The sequence below is a fragment of the Corythoichthys intestinalis genome, unplaced genomic scaffold (genome assembly GCF_030265065.1).
Source record: "Corythoichthys intestinalis isolate RoL2023-P3 unplaced genomic scaffold, ASM3026506v1 HiC_scaffold_23, whole genome shotgun sequence".
Taxonomy (NCBI): domain Eukaryota; kingdom Metazoa; phylum Chordata; class Actinopteri; order Syngnathiformes; family Syngnathidae; genus Corythoichthys; species Corythoichthys intestinalis.
Window position 1 is genome coordinate 9953543 of NW_026651592.1, and position 27625 is coordinate 9981167.

At 40.5% G+C, this 27625-nt stretch overlaps 1 protein-coding gene across 1 annotated transcript in view; it reads left to right on the forward strand.

Annotated features, from left to right (window-relative positions):
• The first annotated feature begins 940 nt into the window (after window positions 1-940).
• Window positions 941-27625, forward strand: part of LOC130911167 (G-protein coupled receptor 4-like) — a 59494-nt gene continuing 32809 nt past the window's right edge. The window contains exon 1 of the mRNA XM_057828949.1: window positions 941-1110. The gene's annotated coding sequence lies outside the window, so the exon portion shown is untranslated. The remainder of the gene's footprint in view (window positions 1111-27625) is intronic.

The window sequence follows — 27625 nt, forward strand, 5'->3', positions numbered from 1 at the left end:
ATGGACAAGTTTTTGTCAAATTTCCGGGGAACCGTACATGTTTTTCAAATTCTGTATACAACTTTTATGCCCCTCACGGTCCCGGAATTTTTGATACCTAAATTATGTAATTTGGTCGAAAATTGTAGGACAAGATACATTTTGAAACCTTTTTTTTTCCATTAAAAATGAATGTGCAAGTTTTTGGCAAATTTCCAGAAAACTGTAATTTTTTTCAAATTCTGTATGTAATTTTTATGCTGCTCACCGTCCTGGAATTTTTGATGCCCAAATTGTGTGATTTGGTCAAAAATTGTAGGACTACTAGATACATTTTGAAACTTTATTTTTTTTTCTCATTAAAAAAGAATGGGCACATTTTTGTCAAATTTCCGGGGAACCGTAAATGTTTTCCAAATTCTGTATACAACTTTTATGCCCCTCACGGTCCCGGAATTTTTGATGCCTAAATTATGTAATTTGGTCATAAATTGTAGGACAAGATACATTTTGAAAAAAATTTTTGGAGGGGGAAATTGCCGTTTGGTGCGCAGCGGAAAATTTTTCGGAGCCGTTTGGAAAATTCCATGCGTTGCGCAAAAATTCCGGACGTGTCGATACTCGAACGGTGCCGATCGGTCAAGCGGTTTGGGCTGCCAAAAAGGCAAAGACCACATAATAAGTAGGCAAAAGCAGAACAACATTACCTTGGCCTTTCCATTGGAAATACCCAGGTAATAATGCAAAAACCAAAAATGATGACCTTGGCGTGCGCAAGTGTTTTAATATAGGAATGCGACACATGTCTTTGTGTGTGTGTGTGTGGGGGGGGGGGGGGGGGTGTGCGTGTGTATGTGAGCATAAAAAGGCGCTTTCCAATGAAGCTCTAACAGGAAGTAGCGTCGAGTACCAGCTGTTTTCTGCCGCCTCCTTCATTCACTTGCTCACTCCGTCGCTCTCTTTTCGCTCTCAGTGTGCAGGCGGTCACCACTGGGCTCACATCAACTGTTGTACATGTTACTCTTTTTACTTTTACCGTTCCCAAATAAAATTTGATTCATTTTTTTCCCCTAATCTTACTTGGATTTTAGCTGTTGTCTTTTTGTTTGGACTTGGACAAAAAACGTGAATGTGAGTACACACTTTGATTATTGATTGGTCCACCCATCTTACTGCTCATGTGATGCTGCTTGGAAAAAATGTATAATCCACTGTATTTGTAATAATATTAATTATGTGCTATCTTTTTTTCATAGTGCTTTTACACAGAAAGACAACAGTTGGTCTCTAATCTGTTTTCAGCTTGTTTATTGGAAGCAAACAAATATCCAATTCAGTATTTATAGAAGCATTTGGTGGACCTGTTCCATGTTGAGACTGGGTTTAAGTTTTGTAGCTTCAAGACACAAATCCTCCTCATCTTGTATGTGGAAACTAAAAACTTGTCCGCACAACAAACACATTTGTTGCTAGAGCCCCAAGCCGACGACACTACAAACACCTGCCTTGTAGCTCAAGAACCTCAGCTTCTACTTTCCAACTACCTTCTTTTATTCTCTTTATTTTTCCTTCCTTCCCCTAACCCTTAATAGGCCAAGTGACCATTTTTTGGTCATTAAAAAAAATCTTGACTCCATAAAGATCTGGCATCCATACACATGGACATCAAATTGTGGGTGATGTTGATGATGTAATAAAGATATTTCGTCAACGAATTTTTTTTTTCATGACGGTGACGATGATGAGCTACAGTGGGGCAAATAAATATTTAGTAGGGCTGTCAAACTATTAAACATTTTAATCTAGTTAATAACAGTTTAAAAATGAATTAATACCAATTCAAACCAACTATAAAATATGCCATATTTTTCTGTAAATTATTGTTGGAATGGAGAAAAAAAAGACACAAGACGGATATATACATTCAACATACAGTACACAAGTACTGCATTTGTTTATTATAACATTAAATCAACAAGATGGCATTAACATTAACATAGAAAGACTTGTAGTTCTTAAAAGATAAATGTTAGTGCAAGTTATAGAAATTTTATATTAAAACCCCTCTTAATGTTTTGGTTGTATTAAAATTTTCAATCAAAAAATAAACTAGTACCTCGCCATTGTTGTCAATAATTACACCATGCTCACTCATAGAGGTGTGCGAAATTTCCGATTCTTAGATTGTTCGCGATTCGGCCGTGGAAGATTCGAGAACGATTCACAAACATCCAAATTCCGATTATTGAAATATGTCAAGTAAAGCGGAAGTAAAACACACTCAGCGCGCCGCGCGGTCTTTCGGGACGCAATGAGGAACGCAGCGAGAGTAGCTAAACATCATGCTTGTCATTACCCGGTCCCTCGGGTAATGCCAATGCTCAACTCACGGCTCTAGCTCAACTCATGCCACGAGATAAAAAAAACAACAACATACCTGATTGCTGCCGAAAGCTGCTACAAAGTACATCCACAATACATAATGTTAAGGTAGATATCATATTTATATAGGACTAGATGTAGAATAGACTCGGTGGCGAGAGCAGCACATGTAGAGAAAGCTAGATGCGGGCGTTAGTAAACGGCCGCCATCTTAAAGCAGTAGACTTCCCTGCAAGGCTGTTGTAGCGAACCTTCCAAGCGAACCTAATTAACTTTTTATCTAAAATACTCCTAAATCGGTAAATATTGACTTGATTCCATCTTTAAAATAGTTTTAAAACTTTCACATGTTGAAAGTAGACAAAAGGGAAATTATGGAATACCAGGAGCAATTTTAACAACTTTAACGGTTGATTGACAACATTAAATTAATTGAATGTAGTTTAAAGCTGCTGATACTTGATTTGTTTTTAACTGTTAACCTGATACTGAAATAGTCGTTTATTTAAGCCTGCAAGGCTTTTTTTTTTTTTTTTTTTTTTTAACAGTTTTTGTTACAAATGTACAAAACATTAGCAGCTAATAGCGGGGGGGGGTCATCAATAATCGATTTATAATCGAATCGTAGCCTCTGAATCGTAATCGAATCGTTAGGTGCCCAAAGATTCCCACCTCTACTCACTCATGGTACTAACCCAGAAAATCAGTTGGACCCAAGCGCCAGCAGAGTGCGCCAAACACTAAAAAACAAGTAACAAGCTGACATTACGCTGTACGGTACATTTTAATCTGTTTGAGCGGGGCATGTGCGTTAATTGCGTCAAATATTTTAACATGATTAATTTTTAAAAATTAATTACCGCCCGTTAACGCGATAATTTTGACGGCCCTAATATTTAGTCAACCACTAATTGTGCAAGTTCTCCCATTTGAAAATATTAGAGAGGCCTGTAAGTGTCAACAACCATGAGACAGAACCTCAAACATGAGAGACAGAATGTCGAAAAAAACCCTGAAAGTCACGTTGTTTGATTTTTAAAGAATTTATTTCCAAATTAGAGTGGAAAATAAGTATTTGGTCACCTACAAAAAAGCAAGATTTCTGGCTGTCAAAGAGGTCTAACTACTTCTGACCAGGTCTAACGAGTCTCCACTCGTTACCTGTATGGCACCTGTTTTAACTCATTATCGGTATAAAAGACACCTATCCACAATCTCAGTCAGTCACACTCCAAACTCCTCAATGGTCAAGACCAAAGAGCTGTCGAAGGACACCAGAGACAAAATTTTAGACCTGCACCAGGCTGGGAAGACTGAATCTGCAATAGGTAAAACGCTTGGTGTAAAGAAATCAACTGTGGGAGCAATTATTAGAAAATGGAAGACATACAAGACCACTGATAATCTCCCTCGATCTGGGGCTCCATGCAAGATCTCACCCCGTGGCATCAAAATGATAACAAGAGCGGTGAGCAACAATCCCAGAACCACTCGGGGGGACCTAGTGAATGACCTACAGAGAGCTGCGACCACTGTAACATAGGCTACTATCAGTAACACAATGTGCCACCAGGGACTCAAATCCTGCACTGCCAGACGTGTCCCCTTGCTGAAGCCAGTACACGTCCAGGCCCGTCTGCGGTTCGCTAGAAAGCATTTGGATGATCCAGAAGAGGACTGGGAGAATGTGTTATAGTCAGATGAAACCAAAACAGAACTTTTTGGTAGAAACACAGATTCTCGTGTTTGGAGGAGAAAGACTACTGAATTGCATCCGAAAAACACCATACCTACTGTCAAGCATGGGGGGGGGGAACCTCATGCTTTGGGGCTGTTTTTCTGCAAAGGGACCAGGACAACTGATCGGTGTATAGGAAAGAATGAATGGGGCTATGTATCGAGAGATTTTGAGTGAAAATCTCCTTCCATCAGCAAGGGCATTGAAGATGAGACGTGGCTGGGTCTTTCAGCATGACAATGATCCCAAACACACAACCAGGGCAACAAAGGAGTGGCTTCGTAAGAAGCATTTCAAGGTCCTGGAGTGGCCTAGCCAGTCTCCAGATCTCAACCCCATAGAAAATCTGTGGAGGGAGTTGAAAGTGCGTTTTACCCAACGACAGCCCCAAAACATCACTGCTCTAGAGGAGATGTGCATGGTAGAATGGGCCAAAATACCAGCAACAGTGTGTGAAAAGCTTGTGAAGAGTTACAGAAAACGTTTGGCCTCTGTTATTGCCAACAAAGGGTATTTAACAAAAAATTGAGATTTACTTTTGGTATTGACCAAATACTTATTTTCCACCATGACTTGCAAATAAATCCTTTAAAAATCAATGTGATTTTCTGTTTTTTTCCACATTCTGTCTCTCGTGGTTGAGGTTTACCCATGTTGACAATTACAGGCCCCTCTAATAATTTTCAAGTGGGAGAACTTGCACAATTAGTGGTTGACTAAATACTTATTTGCCTCACTGTATGTCCCATCCTGAGCAAAATGTGTACATGCAGGTTATGCGTTTATATCTTCCCTACCAATGTTGAAACCAAACTTACGCCCTTGCAATGATGACCTAGGACTTTGAGGATTAATTCAGTCTAGTGCGACCAAAGCTAATATTTTTCAATATGCAGGTGTGACTCTGAATCTCCCGGCACCCTATACAGTATTTGCCATTTTTGGTTTGATTAAAAAATACATCACACAAAATTTGTGGATACGTCATTCAAGAAAAGTTTAGATAGGGTTGCCACCTTTCATAAATCAGAAATACGGGACGCCCCCCTCGCGCCCAAAGCTATACAGGCAGAGAAAAAAAGGGACATCCCCAAAACTCCTAAAATATAGAAATGTATCCATTCATTTATATTCCGTATTAGTTTAATACGGAACGCAACATTTAATTCCCAATTTCTGATTGTTCCTTATTTTAAGGGACAGGTGACAACCGTAAGTTTAGAGCAAGTAACTATTTTTTTTGTAATAAAAATACATATACAGTTACAGTGGTACCTCGACATACGATCTCTTCGACACACGATCTTTTTGTGGCAAAATGGATTTTGCCATGTGGCAAAATGGATTGTGCCATGTGCCTTTTTTTTTTTTTTTTTTGCCATGCGACATTGTTTTAGTCATGTGGCAAAATGGATTTAGCAAAAAATGGATTTTGCCACGTGGCATTGTTTTAGTCATTTGGCAAAATGGATTGTGCCATGTGGCAAAATGGATTTTGGCATGGGCATTTTTTTGCCATGAGGCAAAATAGATTTTGTCATGTGGCATTTTTTTTGCCATGTGGCAAACTGGATTGTGCCATGTGGCATTTTTTTTTTTTTGCCATGTGGCAAAATGGATTTAGCAAAAAATGGATTTTGCCATGTGGCATTTTTTTTTTTTTTTTTTTTTTGCCACGTGACAAAACGGATTTTGCCATGTGGCATTTTTTTGCCATGTGGCATTTTTTTGGCATGTGGCAAAATGGATTTCACCATGTGGCATTTTTTTGGCATGTGGCAAAATGGATTTTGCCATGTGGCATATTTTTGGCATGTGGCATTTTTTTGGCATGTGGCAAAATGGATTTTGCCATGTGGCATTTTTTTGGCATGTGGCAAAATGGATTTTGCCATGTGGCATTTTTTTTTTTTTTTGCTACGTGACAAAACGGATTTTGCCATGTGGCATTTTTTTTTCCCATGTGGCAAAATGGATTTAGCAAAAAATGGATTTTGCCATGTGGCATTTAGTCATTTGGCAAGATGGATTGTGCCATGTGGCAAAATGGATTTTGGCATGGGCATTTTTTTGCCATGAGGCAAAACAGATTTTGTCATGTGGCATTTTTTTTGCCATGTGGCAAAATGGATTGTGCCATGTGGCATTTTTTTTTTTTTTTTTTTCTTTTTGCCATGTGGCAAAATGAATTTCGCCATGTGGCATCTTTTTGGCATGTGGCATTTTTTGCCATGTGGCAAAATGGATTCAGCAAAAAATGGATTTTGCCATGTGGCATTTTTTTTGCCACGTGACAAAACTGATTATGCCATGTGGCATTTTTTTGCTGTGTGGCAAAATGGATTTTGGTGTCTCTTTAATTTTTTTTTTTTTTTTTTGGTATGTAGCTTTTTTTGGGGGGGGTATATGACATTTTCGCAGGCCATGCACGTCTGTTTTCCATTTTAAAAGGCAGAAAAACACGTGTGGCTGTGATTTTTGACTATACACTTACCATTACAGCCATTACCACATGGCAAAATCAGTTTTGCTACATGGCAAAAAAATGCCACGTGGCAAAAAAAAAAAAAAAATGCCACATGGCATAATCCATTTTGCCACATACCAAATAGCACTTTTCATTCTCGGTCCTGCTGCATTTTTCAGTGCCCTCCATGTCAAAATGGATTAGATGTCTAGCACTGTCAATGGTACCCACTGTGTTCACGGAGTGCCATATTAAGGATTAAAAAAAAAAAAAAAAAAAAAAGTTCACATACATGACCCATATTTGGCCCACCACGTGCAGGTCAGTCCAGCAACACAACAAACACAATACGATGTGTGTCTAGTAATCCCAAATGTTTCCTGACGCTCCCAACAATCAACAATGTATCCTCAGTTCCTCCTCCAGAATTCCTGTTTTCTGCATTTTTCCAATCTTCTCTCCTCATCTCAGTCCTCTACTCTACCGAACTGTACTCATTTGACTAATATGAATGATTTTTGATTGAATCATTCTTAGTTCCATAACTAACAATTTTGTGTTGATAATGGCAGTTTGGTTCCATTTTCTGAAAATGAATTAAAGCTTGAAATGTGGAATAAGTCACTTGTCCTTTCAGTTAAGTTGTTCTCGTAGGTTTTCCTAGACACTTTTAGTTTTGTGCAAATCAGTGGCTGATGCTGGTTTTAAGTTAAAAATGTGTCGGCCTGTGAGTGCTTAGTAATGATGGAGGGTCTCAGTGGCAGTGTAGTTTTTGGCAGCCATTTTAATTTTCGTCCAAGTCTTAGTCTTTTGGACAAAAATACTTATTAGTGTTAGTCATATTTTAGTCATTTCAAAATGTCTTCGTCTAGTTTAAGTCAACAATTCTCAATGTTTTCGTCTATAAACTTCAAAAGTTTTAGTCCATGAATAAATAAATAAAGGTTTCCAACAATTTCGAATGAACATGACGAGCACAAAACTGTAGATTCTACAAGGACATTACTGTTTTCATGACGATAGTACACACTCGGCAGGAAAACGGCACATTATTTATTAAACTCACCTGGACACAATGAACTGTGTGCCCAGCACGGCCAGAATGTTCTCCCTGTATTTTTCAAACACTGGGAGAACAGTCCCAAACCGACCCAGACCCAGCTCCTCATTGGCCTCTCGAGCAAGAACGAACGTATCCGTGCAATCAGATTCGTTTATTTGCGTGACGTGTTCTTAACGAGCAACGTCACTCTCGCCCGTCGTAAGTCGTCTCCACAAGGGCGAACGGGAGAGCCAAGAATAAGTTCCAAACCTCGGTAAATTCAGTTTTAAATGAGCAAAATCACATCAAGTCGCTAAAACCCCAGCAACTGACAGTCATTGACAAAAGTCTGTCTCGTGCTAGCCATGTTGAATAAACCTCTCCGTTCTCCGCACTCCTCGTATGTTTACGAGTTTCTTGCTACTTTACCAACGTCACGTCCGCCCATCGCAAAGTGGTCCACCCCGCTGTCTGTTTGCTGTGCATTGCTCCGCCCTAGTTTAAGAAAACTTCAAGTCACTGCGCTAAATGCTAACGCGAATGCTATGCTAACGCTACAAGTAAGTTTAGTGTGTGATGATCACTCAGCACAGACCTTTAAAGGCTAAAGCAACATGGCATATCTAGTGAAGGAATCGGAACTTTTAGCCAGATCGCCAGAATCACGTCAGACGAACCGCATGACCCGCGCTGGCGCAGCTCGAACAACCTGGGCCGGCGAGAGACTAACAACCCGGCCAAAAGGCCATACTCCGTGCGTTCACCTTTAGGAGTGGGAACCTCTTGGTATCTCACGATACGATTTACGATACAAAGCTCACGATAACGATGATCTGACGATATGGCGATACAACGATTATCGATACATTGGTCAGGAAATCATTCTAGGATATTCTACAAACAACTAATAAACTGAAAAACAAGCTTCTGCTGTGAATTGGAATGAGGTTATCACTAGTAGACGTCCAATCCATTTAAACTGGAAGGGTGGCAGCGAATGAACAATCGTTCATTCGCTGCCATCCCTCCCACTTCAAACGGATTGAAGGTCTATGGCCGTCAGTGGCAGCCAATGCCAGGCCATGAGGTTAATTTTGGGCCATTTAAGGTCATTTACCTGTTGATTTTCAGTAACTACCTGTTAATTTTGAGGTATTTTATGGGTCACTTCCTGTTTATTTTGAGTTACAGAACAGGAAGTGACCTGGGAATCACCCAAATGAATAGGCAATGACCCAAACCCAACAGGAAATGGCCTGTAAATGCCCTAAAATGAGCAGCAAGTGACTTGTAAATGCCCTGAAAATCAGACCAAATGACTGTGAATGCCGTTTTTGAATGAACGAACGTTCCCAGTCTAAATGGATTGGGCGTCGAGCACAGTCACTGGCAGCGTTAGAGTTAACTGAAACATTATAATGGTGGAAGATTTTGGTAGCAACTTGGTTATTTTTTAAACATTGACACCTTCATAAAACGATATCTCGATTCTTGACAGGAGCATATCGATAACCTTTTGGGATACAAAGTATCACGATATATCACCATTTCGATATTTTGTCACACCCCTATTCACTTTAGTCTTAACCTCTTGTACTGACTCCATTTTAAAAGCTGGAAAAAGGCTTCGAAGCAAAAGTTGACAATTTATTCAGGTCGACAGCGATCAACCGGCAAGGTGAACCAGAAACTGACTCGGTCGAGGAGGCAGACTCGTTCCAAGGTCACCGTATCACAAGTCAACAAAAGGTTCTCGAGAAAAACGACAACGATTAGTTAAACATTCAATCTTTTTGAAGGCTCTCGTGGGGCGGGCTGTGGGCAGGAGAAGGGTGTGTTTGGGCGTTGTTTAAGATTATTGTCTGTTTGTGGATTGGACAGGAGGATTCGGGAGTTACTGTTGTCAGGGCAATGAGGGTTGTGGATTTTGCCACCTCAACGTCAAAGGGGCTCTTGGAGTCTTATCAGTCATATTATCAGTTGGATATTGGGCGTTCTCCAGCGTGCCTTGTGTTGGGACAAAGCGTCCCGCCATTTGTTCTTGACTGTCCAAGAGAACTGATTGCGAGAGTTGGTGGTGCAGACGTGGGCTTGTAGATGTCTTGCCTCGTCAGCGTTAAGCTTGCTCAGTCGGGCGCATGACGCACACGTTGGGCTTCTGTGATAAGAAGGCGTCATGTATCTCTTATGCCCTATATTCTGCTTGTTTTCCTTATACAATGGTGTAAGTGCTATATATTTTATATTGGGTGTGTTAGAGTAATACAAACAGTTAAACAGTAAATCTGAGAAACTATACTATTCCCTGAATGATTATATTAAGTGTGTTAGAGTAATATAAACAGTCGATCGGTAAATATGAGAAAAGATATTATTCCCTTCACCAGCCATGATAAGAAAGCAAAACTTAGCAGCGCATATGTTTCACAAAACGAGCCTGGAATGAGCACAGGCTTACCGGCCTGTGTGTGGGGCAGTGGAGCGGCGCAGCATGCACATGAGTGACATGACCATACACTGGTAAACACGTTCTAACTACTCATACAATAAGAAAATATCACACATTGTGAATTTATGACAGAAACTATAGCGAATTTTCATTTCGTTCTCGTGTCGTCAGACGACAACTGGCATGCATCTCATTATGTTTCAGTCTCCCAAAACAGGTTTTCAGCGCGTCATCGTGACGTCATCGTCATGAAAAAAAATTGTTCGTTGACGAAATATTTTCGTTATCATTACCGTTGACCAAAAACAACACTGGTTCGACGGGTGGGATGAACCCAGCCTTTAGCCAATGACTCGTCTCGTTTCACGGTAGTGGAACAATCCACTCTCAACTCTGGAGACGCACAGCGTTCACACTGTTTAACACTAGAACTAACAGGGGTGGATCAGTTGATACAAATCACTTTTGTAACCAGAGAAGGATCATCTGACCTAATCAGCATATCTTTTGTGAGCACTATGGTCATTCCCATTCACACTTGCAAAACCACAGGGTTGGATTGCTCAAATTAGTATCTTGACTGTTTGTGGGGGAGGGCTGCCTTGGCTTTGTTGAACAGTCGACCGCTCAGGCAGGCAATCGGGTGGACAACCTTTTTACATACACCAAAAGCTGCAGTTTGCCTACAGTACAAGGGACGGTGTAATAAAAAACAAAGCAAAACAAGACAAAACAGTATTTATGTCGTGACACATGACACTTCGCCCTTTTCCCGGGGCTAGGTGTTTGAGGTTGTTGCCGAAACAATTGTTCCCTTTGCGCCCACATGAGAGCGAGCCAATTCCTTTGCAAGACCCACTAAGAACTCCACCCATCTCTTTACATGGCGACTCTGCGACACAAAGACGCAATGACTGTTGCGGAGTGGCCTCGTGTGCATATGGTGTCGGCAAAGACGAAAAATTCTGAATCCTGCCTCCAAAGTGGAAGAATTTGATTGCGGGGGATTGGCTTCCTCCGCATGCATATCAAAGGCTTCCGCGGCGCGAGACCGCGCCGATAACGTCAGCACTCATACATGTCACATTGGGCGTGCGCAGCGGTGCTACTAAACATTAAAACAGCAAATATGGCGGAATGTTGGCTTTAATTTTCTGTTTTAATAATATTTTAAAATTAAATATGTTGAATGTTTTCATTTTTGTACCTTTTTGAACAAAAGAAAAATGCCATTGCTTCGAGTGGGCGGGTATATTTTATTCCGGTCTGAGGAACTTTGGTGGGGTCAAAGTGCATCATTCGCTGTCGCCTTGTAAATCTGCGCTGCCTCCTGGGGCCTGGCATGAATACTACATCGTTTTCATGCGGAATTGCGACATTGTTCGAATGAAGACGGGCCCATATAAATGCAAATTTGAAATGTTTCCTATTCTCGGAGAGTCACCATGTAAACGGCCCCTTACATTCAAGATGCTAATTGTAGCTATCCACAGTGACCCCCACCCCCCGCCTTCACACCTAGGCAGCGACTCCACACGAGTGTGTAGGGGGGTGGCCTACTTGATTGCTTGTTTGAGTGGTCTATTGTTTGACAAAGCCCAGTAGTCAGTTTGGTATAGACCCCAATCACCAACGTCACACAATCACGTCATCACTGTATTGTGCCGCCATATTGTCCGTCACTGTGTGTCCGTATTGTCATTGATCGTAGTTTCTAAAGGTGGATTCACTTGCAAATTATGGAAGCCCCGGTGCTTTCAGACACTCTAAACTCATTGGATGAATTGCATAAAAGGCGTTATTTGGCAAAGATTGGGTCGATCCAGTCGCCAGATCCATATTTGATGCCCAAACCGATGTTTCCTCCCGTCCGGTCCCGTCCCGTGTGTCAGAGCTCGTCCTGAGACCACAAAATTTCCAATCATACTCCAGTTTATGTGACGATGAGGAGTCGAGTACCCAAAATCGGCACCGGCCCAAATATAAACCGACATTTGGTCAGCTGAGTGTCAGTGTTGTCACGATTGTAAAATGAAACTTGATCGACAACGGGCCGGTGTGTGCCGAAAAATAGCTGTTCCGCGTGAAATGCCACCCCTGACGGGAGCGCTTATTTATAACGCTTTATTGACGTGAAATCATCAAATGCTTTCATGGACGCATTACAGTAATGGTTTTACGACTGTAAGATTAGTTTTAAATAATTACAGTACTAATATTGTGTGTAATTTATTTTAGTAACAAATCGTGGACTGGGCCACATAACCATCTTTGAACAGAAATGCATTAGTCTACAGGTTTTCACGACCATATCCCAGTGACAATCACACAGGTATGACATTTATTAGTTCAAGCAGAGTAAAATAATACATATTCACGGTACAAGAAAGTCGTTCCCGGGTGGGCGCTCCCATCAGGGGGGACATTTCACGCGGGGTGGCTATTTTTCGGCACAACACCTGTTGTTGCACTCACCTTCTTGCTGCGCGACCGTGGCGACGAGCTTTGTAGTCTCGTGTTTGCATCATATTGATGTTTTCGCCGCTGTCTAACGGCTGTCAACACAAACGCATCATGGACCGAGATAAACAAACCGTGCTGCTTTCGAGATTTGCCCTTTTAACAATGGGCGCACAGGAACTACTAAAATGGCCGTTTATCTTCTCTGTTACTGCAACCAACCGCCACACATGCCTTCACCATTTTGATTAATCAATGTTAACGATTGTCAGGAAGGTTTTTGGGTTCGTTTACTAGGCGGTGATTCCTTAGACAAGCAGAAAAACACGCAGTAATAGGAGGAATGTACGCAGCGGTAATATGTAAACACGATGAGCTGACGGACAATATGGCGGCACCAGTTAGGGGGGCGGAGTTGTGACGTCACGTGATTGGGGTCTATAGACCCTACTCACCTACGTCACAAAATGGGCGTGTTGCTGTTTCCGGCCGCCATATTGTACCTCTTTTTCAGACCTATTCTCATTGTTTTCAATTAGTCGAGCAAGTTATAGAACAATTCATGGAAGCCCCGGTGTTATCTGACGCTGTAAACTCATTGGATCCGTTGCATAAAAGGCGTTACGTGGAAAAGCTTCAGTTTATCCATTCGCCAGATCCGTATTTGATGCCTAAATCGATGTTTTTCGATCCGCTGTCTCCGCCGTATTTGCCTGACATCTGCTAGCTACCCTGATATGTACAACTATCTTGTCCACACAAAATCAGCCTATTCTCACGAAAGTTTGAAAAACTTTAAGAGCTTGGAGGCTTATAAATGCTACGTTGCTGGTTGGGTGAAACAGGTCCTCGTACACGAAAATTCGGCAGGAATCTTGTGCTCGGAAGGTGAGTTATGAAATTTTCAATTCAAAATCTTTTGTTCTTGCTAACATCCACTGTCAAGTCTAATGTATTTCATATCATTTGTCAATGGAGCTAGGGCTTTTAATGTTTATATGGTTTAGCGATAGCACTCTCACTGTATACATATATAATACGTAATAAATATGAAGTGCGATAGCACTACTCCAGATTGTCCCTAGTTGAATTTATTTTTTGGCTTTTGACCTCAATAGTGAAATTGTAAATTAATTGTATGACAACTGTCTGATTATCCCCTTATAATTACATATTTTCAGGTAGTTCATTCACAACGTCTGAGTGTATGTTGTCGGCGATTAGCCTAGCAATGATCTTAATTGTGGTTCTCAGCCCAAAACCCTCTAAATATATATTAAATGCATCTTACCAGATATAAAATGACTACTACGTAATCTGTGGTAGTCGTTTGGAGCCCAGTTTTCTCGTCGAATTGCAGCAGTCAATCTCTGTCTCCTCTTCGGGTCTCTCGGAATACGGTAAAAATTCAAGTCTCTCCGTCTATCTTCTCTGTTTTTGCAACCGACCGCCACACACGACTTCACCATTTTGATTATTAATGTTAACGAGCAGAAAAACACGCCATAATAGGAGGAATTTACGAAGCGCTAATGCATTAACATGACTAGTATCCGGACAACATGGCGCGGGGGCGTGGCTGTGACGTCACGTGAGTAGGGTCTATAGGGGTCATTTGACGCCTTTCTGGTATTTCTTTATTGCCCTAAAAAACCCCAGTTTTAAAGGATTGTGAAGTTGCGCGAATCACTGACAAGCAAGCCGCATCGTAACCGGTGATAAGAACCTAATTCTGGACAAAACTTGAGTGTATTCTAGTACATATTTAGTCAATGACATGAACACACTCATTTATTTTTTGACATTTTGGAAGCTGAGCTTCCCTTGCAGTCTTAGAGCAATCGCTACTGGTGCAAATACTGACTGCAATTTGGATTCTCTCTACCTTGTCTAAGTAGTTCCTCGTTCCATTTTAGGAAAGCTGGAACATGACCTAAGAGATAAAAGGCAAAGCTTTAAGGCAGTGTCATGGGAATGCCGGTTGTGGTTATGTCACCTCTCATTGCCGATTAGATAAAAGCAGCACCAAACATTTCCGAATGTGTAATGCTTCCATCTCCAACAGAACGTCATCTTGATGATACAATGACTAAGTCAATTCCAAAAGAATGAAGCTGAGAAGCTGTCTCTGTTCAGGAAGCATTCGAGACCGTTATTTCAGAGTCAATCCATAGACATCATCACTATTGACGTGTCACTTCGTCATTCTTTGCGCGACGTCTTATCAGAGGGGGCCGAGCTTCATTTAGTAATAGCCGAAGACTGCGCACGGTCATGTTGGATTTACTTACGATTGGATTTAACTAAGAAAGTTGTACCGCATACAAGCAGGAAGGATTGACTCAGGAGTGATTTGTTTGAGGATTCAAGGTAAATATGATATTTTTCGTACCATGCATCCGTGATTGAAGCAATTATTCGCAGGAATCTTCTTCGTTGTTTACACATGGAGGCTGCTAATTTTCGTAACTGACTAGCCTCATAGTTTACTTTTAACCAATAATCGAGACAGTTTTACATCCATATCTATAAAGAATTCAGGGATTTAAGAATTTATTCACAAGAATTTTCGCTAGAAAAGCTGCTTTTACGCCAGGCGGCCGCTAGCCTCATTGGCTAACATAGAAGCATGGTACTTCGTCAATATACGTAAAATAAACGCTAACTGTATGGTTTCTTTGCTTTTAAACAAGAATCGAGACTGTTTTACATCCATATCTATGAAGAATTCAGGGATTTAAGCATTTATTCACAAAAATTTTCACCAGAAAAGCTCCTTTTACGCCAGGTGGCCGCTAGCCTCATTCGCTAATATAGTAGCATGGTACTTTGTCAATATACGTAAAATAAATGCTAACTGTACAGTTTGCTTTTATCCAAGAATCAAGACAGTTTTACGTCCATATCTATGAAGAATTCGGGGATTCAAGCATTTATTCACAAGAATTTTTGCCAGAAAAGCTCTTTTTACGTCAGGTGGCTGCTAGCCTCATTCGCTAACATAGCAGCATGGTACGTTGTCAATATACGCAAAATAAACATTAACAGTACGGTTTCTTAGCTTTTAACCAAGAATGGAGACGGTTTTACGTCCATATCTATGAAGAATTCAGGGACTTAAGCATTTAGTCACAAGAATTTTCGCCAGAAAAGCTCCTTTTACGCCAGGCGGCCGCTAGCCTCATTCGCTAACAGTATATAGTGTATCATGATAGTAAAGGGATATTCTATTCTATAGTAAGTTGTGATTGTATATAGAATTTATTAATTATCTATTTACATATTATCTATGATTGATTCTGCATGTTTTCCTTAAGTGTTAAGTTTCTGATATTAAATTGAGTGATTAGCTGTTGAAAAAGTTGCTATTTTGGTCAGAAACTTACTTAACATATGCTAAATATTGCCATTGATCCTGAAAAATATAGGTGATTATCTCTGCATTTGGTGATTTTATGTGCATCCAGTGTAAAATCTGAGACCTTTATAGCCATTTAAGTTGTGTTACATAGAAAATAATTAAAGGGGATTTTATAAGGGAGCGACTTTGAATTTTTTGATGCCGCTGCTCATGGAGACTCATATATGGCTAAGGTAGGTCCCTGTTTTGGTTTTAGGTCGGTACCAACTTATGTTTTGTAAATATTTGAATTTGAAGTTTTTGAAAATAGGCCCCCTACGAATCGGCCCCGTTTCCTGTGTCATGTCGATAGGTTATGAATTCTATAGTCAATCCATTCATCTCAGTAACGGTAACGGCGTTGCCAAGATGAGAAAAGTCATTGGATTAATTACAACTGAAGAAAATAATGCCGTTAGTAGCGCCGTTAAATTCTAATGCCGTTATTAACAACACTGCTTATTTTCCCCCTTCTGTCATTGTTGGCAAACTATCCTCATTAAAATGCAAAAACTTGTAAATGTTTGGGTGGTTTTCGTTAAAGCAGACAGTTTTTTCATCTGTGTGATTTTGACAAAGATCAGATCACATTTGATGGGGATTTTATGCAGAAATGTGAGAAATTCCAAAAGGTTCAGATACTTTTTCATATCTCTGTATATGTAAAATGGCTGAAGTTTCAAACAGCTATTTAATAAAATAAAATCACTTTGGTGAAGAAGACACACAAGAAAAAGCTTCATTAAAGACACAAAAATGACAGGACTTTTGCTTTTACAGTACAGTACATTAATTCTGTGCAAGAGACCTTATTTGAAAAAGACTGGTCTGGTTTCAGTCTTGATCAATGTCCAGAAAGATGAGTCATTAAGGAGCGACTTGTTTTTTTTTTTTTTTACTTGGAGATGATGTTTATTACACTGAAAATGATGAGCAGACAAGGTACTCTGTATTTAAGAGCGTCTGCGGTTCGCTAATGGTGATAATTCACAAGAGATGATGACTCTCCACACTCATTTCAGCTTCACCACCTTCAAAACTCTTTGTATGGAAAAAAATCATTTCCGAGCAAGAAATACAGTCAATACAGTGCTAAATGAGGATCATCACACAATGTACTGCATTCTCGCGTCAATAACATCGATCCTATTGATCGACCGCTTTGTTATTGAGGTGTCAGAACATCAATACGACATTTTTTTAGATTGATTTTAAGCTTGCGTGAGCCGGGTGTTTAATAGCCCGCTTTCAAGTCGAGGAGAGTGGGTGGTCTTCAAAAGTGGTCTCATACTGATTTTTATGTCCTATTGAAATCACCTCTGAACTGTAGTTGCGTAACTGCACAGTTGCGGGACTATAAAAATTTGAAATCAAGACGCAACCGCTCCCGTGATACGGGAAATCTAGTATGGGGAAATTCCTGACTACCAATGTTTTGCTTCTGCTGTTTGAAAGGCATTAATGATGAGTCAATGAAACTTTAATGAGCCTCTTGAAGAAACAAAAGTGATTTTAATGGGGCTTATTTATAGCGGGGACAAATGTATCCGGCGGACGGGGATGCTGGGAAACTCAACTTGTCAGTCACTTGAGAACTTTCTTTTGACGAACTTAGACTTCACAAAAAGTACTGGACTATGACTGTGTGTGGCGTCCCGCAGGGAACCTTTTGAGAGCCCAGAAAATTCAGCCCCAGAAGACTGTTCGATTTAGCATCATGAAATTTGGTAGTCATGTCAAGCATGAGTCGTTTAAAAAAAAAAAAAATCCCATGCACAATGGTACAGGAAGTCTTGTCATTTGGCTTTGAAGTTGCCATTTTAGGGACAATTTTGGACATTTACGAGCAAGACTTGCCAAGAGAAACCCAAGAGACTTAATCAGATTCCTGCTAAATTTCAAGCATGTACAGTGCTGGCCAAAAGTATTGGCACCCCTTCAATTCTGTCAGATAATGCTCAATTTCTCCCAGAAAAGGATTGCAATTACAAATGCTTTGGTAGGAAGATCTTAATTTATTTTTGAGAATGGAAAAAAAAAATTAAATCATTGCCGGACAAAAGTATTGGCACCCTCAGCCTGATACTTGCTAGCACAACCTTTAGACAGAATAACTGCGAACAACCACTTCTGATATCCATCAATGAGTTTCTTACAGTGTTCTTCTGGAATTTTCTACCATTCTTCTTTGGCCAACTGCTCCAGGTCTCTGAGATTTGAAAGGTGCCTTCTCCAAACTGCTGTTTTCAGATCTCTCCACAGGTGTTCTATGGGATACAGGTCTGGACTCATTGCTGACCACTTTCGAAGTCTCCAGTGCTTTCTTTCAAACCATTTTCTTGTACTTTTTGAAGTGTGTTTTGGGTCATTGTCCTGCTGGAAGACCCACGACCTCTGACGGAGACCCAGCTTTCTCACACTGGGCCCTACATTATGCTGCAAAATTTGTTGGTAGTCTTCAGACTTAATAATGCCATGCAAATGGTCAAGCAGTCCAGTCCCAGAGGCAGCAAAGCAACCCCAAAACACCAGGGAACCTCCGCCATGACTGACTATGGGGACCAGTGCCGAAAAAACAATAAGGCCTACAAGGAAAAGAACACAGTGCCTATAGTCAAACATGGTGGACGTCCAATCATGTTTTGGGGTAATTTTGCTGCTTCTGGCATTAGGTGAAGTGAAAGTGTGCAAGGAGTAATGAAATCTGGAGGCTGTCAAAATGTTTTGGGCTGCAATGTCTGATGTAGTGTTAGAAAACTGGGTCTGCGTCAAAGGTCATGAGTGATCCAACAGGACAATGACCCAAAACATACCTCAAATGGCACCAAGAAATGGTTGGAGACAAAGAGCTAGAGAATTCTGACGTCGTCGATGTGTCCGGATCTAAATCCCATTGAACACCTATGGAGAGATCTCATAATTGCTGTTGCAAGAAGGCACCCTTCAAATCTGAGAGACCTGGAACCGTTCGCAAAAGAAAAGTGGCCCAAAATTCCATCTGAGAGGTGCACAGAACTTGTTGATGGTTATAGGAAGCGATTGCTTTCTGTTCTTTCTTCTAAAGGATGCACAACCAAATATTGAGTTGAGGGTGCCAACAATTTTGTTCAGCCCATTTTTTTTGCATTCTGTGTAAAATTGTGTACATTTTGGCTTTTCTCTTTTTCCAATGCAAATCCAAAAAATAAACACATTCATACTGAAAACGTTTGTAATTGTGTTAATGTCTGGGAGAAACTGTATTTCTGGAAAAATTCCAGGGGGGACCAATAATTTCAACAAAACAAAGTACTTGGCTACCTATTGAAACCTAATCATATGAAATAGCATTGCATGATTACCGACCAATGGACAGCCCAGACACTAGATTTTGCGCATTTGTGGAATTCATTTTCAAAAAACTATTTCGCATCAATTAGGTGAAAGTGCATGGTTTTCCACGGCACACCAAACACGACACCACGCAGGGCTGTCAACAGACTTGTAGGGGCCCGTGGACAAGGGACCATTATAGGGCCCCCACACCCCACCCCCGCCACCGGCTTGTCACGACAATATACTCAGTATTTTAACGTTTTGCAAGCAAAGACAGTGTAAATTTTCAAATTATTTAATTTGAGATGGACAGTTAAATTTAAGACCGTAATGTGATGTGACACAATACAAACAAACAATTTCCATCTATTGTCCGATGTAGGCTACAATACAATACAACTGAGAGTGTTATGCCTGCCTGCTAAGCAACAAACAGTATAACTAAACATCCTGTGCCTGCCTCCTCCATATCCCTGGTGTTATCAAGCCCTCAAAAAGTGATGCGCCTAGATTTTTTGACAGCAAAGTAATTTATAATATCAGTAAATCCAGTTTTTGAGCAAGTTTACGCTCAATGGAGAGCATGGTGTTACTAGCATCCCCAAGGTGCTGCTGTCCCCTACAATATGACCGGCTTTACAAATTTGGCGCAGACGAAGAGGTGGGCGAGCGTAAGGGGGTTAGATAGGAGTTGTTGAGAGTTGTTGCGCGGTAGAGCTGAGTCAAGTGACTGCGAGTCCCCAATTGTTAAAGCCATCCGACATGTCTCTGCGTTTTTATTAAGGGTGTAACGGTACATGTATTTGTATTGAACCGTTTCGGTACGTGGTGCTCTGTTCGGAACGGTGGTTTACCGAACGAATTTCTGACGTAATGTAACCCTTACTTTTTGAGGCTGTGAGTTGATCGGGTTACAGTTTCTTTGTGTGGATTATATTTACTCCGTGTTCTCTACTAATGATGAGGACCAACACGGTAGGACAGTATAACCCAGAAACGTCAACGGTGAGAACGCAGTGAAACACGGGCATTAAAGTCAATCAGCCAATGCACACCAGTCGCAGTGCGGCCGCGGGTTAGACGCGTCCCAGAAGCGGGTCAACACGACGCACGCGAAAAGAACGGCAGAGTTTATTATTTGACGCGAGACGCGACCCTCCTGCGTCAATACTACTACCGGTAGCTAGGATCGGGCAGACCGGAAGTCACTCGTGTAAAGATACGGTGGATCCGGTCGATTTTCAAACTAACATGAAATCGTAACCCACTTTTTGAGTCCATCAGATCTCTTGAGTGGTAGATAGGGGCACACATTACTTGTCTTTGTTGATTTACTGCTGTCTTCTCTGCTATAATAATAACCAACACGGCCCCGTGTTCATACAAAACCCTCCTACCACAACAAAACAAGTAGGAACTAATATTCACATAGGAACTAAAGTTATACAACGTAAAATATACGATTTAAATGAATACTACATCACATTTGTAAAATGCAAACACATCATAAAATGAATAATAGCCCATTTAAATATAATTGAAATGAGCTAAAACATCTGTAATTAAATAATAAGACTAATACACAGATCCTGCTTACACAATTAAATTTATGAATTTCTGTGTGGCGCTTTAACTAGAGAAAATCCACCAATAAAGCTTTTGAAAACCGTTCATAAGGGAAAAAAATGATTCATTGAGGCATTTCATTTGTAAAATACATGTTAAAATCTTTGTCATTGGGATTGCTTTTCTCTTTAGCAAGGGACTTCTTTTTTCTTCTTTCTTTCAGAAACAAAGCTGACCAATACGCAGGGTCTGAAAGGCAAATTGTTGTTGGATTATTATCTTTAAATACCCGCTACTTTTTGAGCAGAATTCTAGCTTTGTATATGTTCCTATTGTTGAAAGCACAAAGGTGTGTAATAAACAACTAGCACTTTTATATTTAGCATTTTGTTTTCTTACTGTACTGAAAATGAACCGAACCGTGACCTCAAAACCGAGATACGTACTGAACCGAGATTTTTGTGTACCATTACACCCCTAGGTTTTTATGCACATCGTCACCTTCCTGAAGGAAGACCCGGACGAACTGATGACGGAACGACCAAAGTACCGTATTGGCCCGAATATAAGACGGTGTTTTTTTGCATTAAAAATAAGACTGAAAAAGAGGGGGTCGTCTTATATTCGCGGTCTAGAGATTATACCCATTCACGACGCTAGATGGTGCCAGATATCATTGAAGCGAGGTTCTGTCATGACAGATCTCAGCTACTCTCAAGTTTAACCAGTTTGCATTATTTTATTGCAATGTTTTTCCTTATTCAGATTTGTTTCAAGACTAAAGTTACAGTTAGACTTCACTTTGATGGTTAATACTAGAGATGTCCCATCCCGTTCGATCGGGTCCGATCACGTCATTTTCAAAGTATCGGAATCGGCAAAAAAATATCGGCCATTCCTTTTTTTGATATAGAATATATATATTTTAATTAATTTGTTTTCTAATTGTATTTTATGTTACAGACATAATATGTTACACTCATCCAGAGTCTTTAGTTTAGGCTTAAGGTAGGGTTATCAAAAATATCCCAATAACGGCGGCAATTAATTAATTAATTAATGTGTCACATTAAAATAACGCAATTAATTAGTGATGCACGATAATACATTTTTCAACCGATATCGATAACCGATAATTTCCTGCCCCTTCCACCCGATAACCGATAATGTCACGCCGATAATTCTATTCAAATATGTATGTAAAATTTTAAAGTATACAAAGATCAAATGTTACTGTGCAAAAATTTAATTTAGTGCTATTTTTTTCCCACATCAAATGTGAACAAGTAGTAAATTCCAACATCTAAACAATGGCAATGACATTGTGTAATGGTAAGCTTTTGGCAACAATTACTTAGAGAGTAAACACCCAAGTTGCACAAAAATGCCTTTAAAAGTAAGTCATTCCTAACATATATCATCACATTACTACACTACGAAAAACACCTTCTTAAAACTAGCAGAATTGGACAAAACTGTTGATTGCGCACATTTGGAGGCTAAATCAAGTATATAGTTATCGGATTGCATTATCGGTTGAAATTCCTTTTCTGGATTATCTGTGTGACGTCATAATAGCCATTATCGGCCGATAATTATCGGTGACCGATATTATCGTGCATCTCTACAATTAATGTATGCGCTGCATGACCCTCTCACTCGTTGTCGCGCTCAATCTTTAATGATGCCGTTTTACCTATTTAGAGAGATAAAAGGCAGCGCTAAATAAGTACAGTGAATTTTGGCAGCCTTTGGAGCCTTTCTTCAATTGGCTAGTCTTGCAATCCCTCTCCTTATGATTAGAACTATCATGGGAAGCAATGTGGGGAAGCAAGGCGGCAATTGATCTTTGTCTTAACACCCTAAGTTATTTCCCAAAGCAGAGAAGATACTGTATATCCATTGGTAGCACGACGCACAGTCATGGTTCCACTTCCCATCATGGTTCCACTTCCCATCATGCATTGGGGCATGGCTGCAGTATCATTTACTGAAAGCTCAACAAATACACTAGATGGCAATATTTAGTCACAATATACATTGGACCCCTCTCACAGAAAGAATGTTAATAATGTAAATGCCATATTGAGGATTTATTGTCATTGTCATAATAAACAAATACAGTAGTTATGTGCTGTATGTTGAATGTATATATTCGTCCGAGTTTTATTCATTTTTTTCTTAATGCATTGCCAAAATGTATATGATCGGGAAAAATTATTGGGAATGATTGGAATTGAATCGGGAGCAAAAAAAAAAAGCAATCGGATCGGGAAATATCGGGATCGGCAGATACTCAAACTAAAATGATCGGGATCGGATCGGGAGCAAAAAAACATGATCGGAACAACCCTAGTTAATACAGTTATTGCAATTTTGTTGTTTTATTTACATTTCAAAAACCAGAAGCCATTAATTTACGAATGTGATTGCACTTTAGTTTACATATTGAAATGTTCAATGTCAAAAAGAGGGGGCCGTCTTATATTCAGGGCCGTCTTATATTCGGGCCAATAAGGTAAATCACCAGTCCACTCCACACTACGGTGCGGAGTTGAGAGCACCGCAACCTACCAGAAAGTGTAGTTTGGTAACAATAGCTCGGTTGTTAAGCCTGTCCTGTGATATGGTGGAGCGTGGGTAGTTTTTTATCTTTTTCATCTTGCCGAAGGCTCCTGCTCCTCCAGCTACAGTCATTGGCAAAGACAAGAAAATGCGTAGCTATTGAGTGCGCCAGAGCGGGGTCAAACCATTCTCTAAGTGGGGAAGGGGGGGTGGGGTTATGTTTAAAAAAAAAAAGAAAAAATATATTTTAGAAATATTTGATATGTTGAAGTTTTTAAGCATATATTGAATAGAACATAATATTTAATTAGACAATGATTTAAATAAAAAAATAAATATGTGAATGTAAACTAAAATAAATTAAGCGTCATTCAGGGGCCCCTATGGTCCCCCCGGCGACGGACTTGACGCCACGGCACAGTGGTTGAAAAACACTACTAGACAGTAGACAGATGACTGATTGAATTGTGAAACATTACAATTTTAGTCACGTGTGGGAAGAGTGCGGATGTTTGACAAGTCATCATGAAACAGGAAGACTACTTTTAAGTAATTGTACAATTTAATAGCTCAACTCCATCAGGTCAGACACATCCTAGTGAAATGGTATTTTATCTCACAAATCCCAGCATAATAAATCAACGGACTGCTTGCAAATCAGATGACTTCAATGATTATCGAGCCCATGAAATGGCTGCGGTTGAGTGAACGTGAGCATGTTAAAGTTTCGCTGCAGCGAGAAAGCAAAGCGGAAAAAAAGTCACCATGTCTCTCATCACACATAACCACAACATTAGCGACCAATCAGGCAAAAAGACAGAACACAGGAAGGGGGACGGGAAACGCGCTGACAAACAAGAGCGGAACACTATTGTACTACATAGTTTTGTATCATTGTAAGTAGAAAAGAGGATTAGCACATCTTGTATTCTCGCTCACATCAAGTTTTGTATGAAAAGGCTCAAATTTCTCCTCATGTTGTGAATCAAAACATTGTGTAACCTTCCATTCAGGTTCACGTCCTTTGTTTGAGGTGCGGCCGCGTGCCAAGCCCCGCTTGGGTTTATTGGTCTTAATGATGGCTTGGTTTGTTTCTTAGGAAGCGGCGACAAATCAGATGCTACATGCGAAATGAAATGACCCTCTGGATATCATGCATCATCTCACGGTTATCTGATCACAGTGAAATGAGATCAATAAAGCAGAAGGTGCACGTTTATTCCAGTCGTTTGTTTTTGGCCAAGCGAGAAGGTTAATCAGTCATTCAGCTGAGCGTGAAATGATCGCTATTTACAAGCTGCGCACCTACAGTGTATCACAAAAGTGAGTACACCCCTCGCATTTCTGCTGATATTTTATCTTTTCATGTGACAACACTTTGACACAAGCAGTTTCTGTATTTTTGAAATGCAGGTTTGAATCGAATGGTATATCAACTGAACCAATACACATGAAACTTAGTAATAAGTCAATAGATTTTTTTTTTGCATTGATTATTCATTAGAGGTGTGCATCGTCACTGCCCTCACGATTCGATTTGATTACGATTCGGAGGGCCACGATTCGATTCAATTCGATTCAGAGGGTCACGATTCGATTCGGTTCGATTTGGCAATGCATCGCGATGCATTAAAATTCTAAAGCAAAGCATATTTTTCGTGAATCATGAGGCAACACAAGCGGTCAGACATTAAACAACTTTTTATTGGCTCTTGTGTCACTCCTGGTTGAAGTCAAATGAAAATACTTTCAGATATATATATATATATCTATCAGGGGTCGCGTTAACCGAAAATTTTCCGTCGTTGACCGGTTTTTTAAAACGGTGACAGAAGAAACTGAAGTCCATCCGTCATTTTGACAGGTTGCAATTCACACCCCAGACCACAGGGTGGCGAGTGAGCATATTAATTAGCTATTGTCTCTCTTGATGCATGACATTGTTGGCCTTACTCGGAAAAATGTCAAGGCAACTGAGCATCCAAACCAGAGGTTGCGCTAGACATTTTCGTTGTCTGTCATTTTGACTGACAGGGTCATAAAAATCCGGTCATAATCTATTTTTACCCGTCACTTAAATTTTTAAAATGATAATGATGACATATTCAAAAGTATTTAGTTTTCATTCATTTTTAATTAATATTGTAACGCTTGCTTGGCGGCGAAAAATTAGACACGGAAGTCGTGGTATTTTTCTCCCTCTTTTTACTCTGCTTACCGCCAACAACACCAACAAAACAACAACTCCGCCCCCAAAGAAAAAGAGGCAACTATATAGACCCCAATCACCAACGTCACACAATGATCTTAATTGTGGTTGTCAGCCCAAAATCTTCTAAATATATATTAAATGCATCTTACCAGATATAAAATGACTACTACATAGTCTGTGGTGATCGTTCGGTGCCCAGATTTCTTGTCGAATTACAGCAGTCCATCTCGCTCTCCTCTTCAGGTCTCTCAGAATACGGTAGAACTTCAAGTCTCTCCGTCTATCTTCTCTGTTACTGCAACCAACCGCCACACACGTCTTCATCATTTTGATTATTAATGTTAACGAGCAGAAAAACACGCCGTAATAGAAGGCATGTACGTAGCGGTAATGTGTAAACACGATGAGCTGACACACAATATGGTGGCTCCAGTCAGGGGGGCGGAGTTGTGACGTCATGTGATTGGGGTCTATACACAGGCGGCAATCTAGTCCACCAATTGGATGACGCGCTGGCACACCGGGTGCACCAATAAGAACCTCGCGTTGATGTGTCAATCACAGTGCCGCCGCCAGACCCCGGTGACGCTACAATATTCTGACAGAATAGCCAATGACGTCATGCATTAAGAGAGACAATAGCTAATTAATATGCTAACTCGCCACCCTGCGGTCTGGGGTGTGAATTGCAACCTGTCAAAATGACGGACGGACTTCAGTTTTTTCTGTCACCGTTTTAAAAAAACGGTCAACGACGGAAAATATTCGGTTAACGCGACCCCTGGTCCAAACTAAGGCTACGTTCATACTACAGGTCTTAATGCACGAATCCGATTTTTTTCGTGTTTTTCCGACTCGAGTGAGGCATTAACTTGACGGTCTGAACGTGACAAGTCGCATAGAACGGGACCATTTCAAATCCGATCTGGGTGACTTTCGTATGTGGGCTAAATCCGATCTGGGCCACATTTTTCCAGACTGTCGCGGCGGTCTGTACTGTCCAGTCCCGCAAATCGGAATTAATGCAGCAATTACGTCATCAAAAAACGAGAGACGGTACGGTAGCTACGGTAGCGATGCAGCTGTGCGTTATTAAGGCCTAGCTTGCCTTGAACACGGCTTTTTAGGAAGGGTCGGACTTGACAACAGTCATAAAAAAATAAAAATAGGTTTGAGGATAAGCCTGAGAAGGATCGGTTTTCTCTCTGCTCCATATAAGCTATATTTCAACATTGCTTACACGGCCGAGAGTCGGGGCAAACTTCCCGAATGTGTGTGTGACATGCACGAACAGTGCGTGCATGCTATCGATCCATATACTTTGAATATAAGCCTAAACGGGGATTATATATGCCTGTTATTTGTGTCCTCTTTTTAACTGCAACAAGCCCATGGCTACGTTCATACTACAGGTCTCAATGCACGAATCCGATTTTTTGTCATATCTGGTTTTTTGGCGTGCCCGTTCAGACTGCCTTTTTCCATTGAGACCATTCAAGTATTACGCATGCGCACTAATTCGCAGTCCGACATGCGCTGAGCAAGACGACCCCCATGCGCAGAAGCATCAAAACAAATGACCATACAATCACACATGCTGGCTGTCATCAGTCATTCCAGAGATATCATATTTTGCTTATTAAAAAGAGGACACAAATAACAGGCATAAATAATCCTTGTACAGGTTTATATTCAAAGTATATGGATCGATAGCATGCACGCACTGTTCGTGCATGTCACACACACATACGAGCAGTTTGCCCCGACTCTCGGCCGTGTAAGCAATGTTGAAATATTGCTTATATGGAGCAGAGAGAAAACCGATCATTCTCAGGCTTATCCTCAAACCCTTTTTCTTTCTTTTTAAAAAATTTTTTTTTATGACTTGTCAAGTCCGACCCTTCCTAAAAAGCTGTGTTCAAGGCAAGCTAGGCGCTAATAACGCAAAGCTGATTGATGTGTGATGGCGCGGTGTGGATTCTCTGTTAAGCTTGTTCGGACAGAATATTAATTAAAGATGAATGAAAACTAAATACTATTGAATATGTCA